The sequence below is a fragment of the Rhinichthys klamathensis genome, unplaced genomic scaffold (genome assembly GCF_029890125.1).
Source record: "Rhinichthys klamathensis goyatoka isolate OS25496 unplaced genomic scaffold, OSU_Roscu_1.1 h1tg000229l_1, whole genome shotgun sequence".
Classification (NCBI taxonomy): domain Eukaryota; kingdom Metazoa; phylum Chordata; class Actinopteri; order Cypriniformes; family Leuciscidae; genus Rhinichthys; species Rhinichthys klamathensis.
Genome location: NW_026606753.1, coordinates 3,559,578 through 3,561,480, shown reverse-complemented (window position 1 = coordinate 3,561,480; position 1,903 = coordinate 3,559,578).

Genomic DNA, 1,903 nt, shown 5'->3' with positions numbered 1-1,903 from the left:
TCATCAAATATACATGTCCTAAATACATCCTCCAGCAGAGCTCTAAATCTACATACATTTTTTTTTTTATAAAACTGATCATGCCAAATTATACTTTTCTCCTGGTTTTATATTACTGAAAAATATTACAGCATATTATATAATTTGAAAGAATAAACAATCAGCTCATTCATATAGCACTAAAATAATTTAAAAATATATATATTAAGGAATTTATGTGTATATTCTTTTGTGACAAGCTTTCAGTCAAATATGCATATGCATATAATTACCTTAATTTATATAGAGCTTTTTACAATACAGATTGTTTCAAAGCAGCTTACAGTGCTTTATATAGACGCAAATTAGCAACTGTGGTTTTTAATGTTGGTTACACTGCACATATTTAATTGATGACAAAATGGTCATAATAAAATATATATATATATACCTTTCAGTGATGTTCTTAAAAGAGTGCAGGACTGTTTTGCCACTTATGTTTGTTAAGTTTATTAGAATTAAAGTCTTCCAGTTCCACAAAATAGTTTGCGATCTGACACCAGACGTATTATATCTGTCCTGTCACTCTCCATTTTATTTTACATGCATACATTTTTTTAAAAGGAGTAATATTAAAAAGACATATGCTAGTAAAAGTATACCAGATGCACGCTTGCTGACAAAATTGAAAACACTAGTAAGGTCAATGCTGCAGAATAATTTAGTGTAGTTAAAGACCAACTAACTAAATAACAATGAAAAGAAAAAAAATGGTAACACTTTACAATAAGGTTTCATTAGTTAACTACTTTAGAAATCTTGTTCATTCTTAATTCATGTTAACTACAGGATTTATTCATCTAAATTAATGTTAATTTCAACATTTACTAATACATTATTAAAATCAAGAGTTTTATTTGTTAACATTAGTTAATGCACTGTGAACTAAATGAACAAACAACGAACAGCTGTATTTATATTAACTAATATTAACAAAGATTAATACATGCTGTAACAAATATTTTGGTAATTGTTAGTTCATAGTGAATACATTAACTAATGTCAACTAATGAAACCTTATTGTAAAGTGTTACCAAAAAACAGTCGCAAAACAAAAGCAATGCATAAAACATACAGCAATAAACAGTATACAAATAAAAGGGACTGATACCTAACAATTAAACTGAAAATATCCTGAGGTTTTTGTTTTTGTTTTTTTCAAACCTACATCAACTCCACAATGTAGCATGTCTCATGACTCAAAGATCAGGGTAGTGTAATGCTGGCATTTTTGACAAGCTTGTGAAGTCTTCAGTGTTTGTGCTAGGCTTAACATGACATTTTTCAACATATTATACATGTCCTGCTGTATTAGTCACAAATTCAACAACTCTGTACTTATCCAACAAAAGGTAAAGAAGAAAACTAAAATCTTAATATGGTGAGAAGGGAAAGTTTAGCAGTCACCTGCGTAGGTTTTAAACGGCAGGCCAAAGTAGAGACCAAGGTATTGAGTATCAGTGAAGCAGAGTAACACATTGTGCTTGAATGGGTGGATTAAAACATCACAACGTTCACCAGGTTTTCACAAGCACTGGCATGATTAGAATAACTATGATTAATTACTGGACTATCTGCTCATCAATCAGCCTTTATGTATATGATTCAGACTATGAATAAACACCTAAAAAAAGCATTCAATCATAAATTAGTTTATACCCAATCTGTAATACAAGAATTTAAAATGCTAAAAAAAAAAAAGCAAAAATGTTACTGACGTCCTGATAACAACTATAATAGTTTAATACACATGTACAGACCTTTAATATAATACAATAACTTTTTGTTTCCATACACTAATTGAACTTATTAATCTTAAATTAATCTTACACAGTGAGCGGATTGACCTACACTTCCCCAGGCG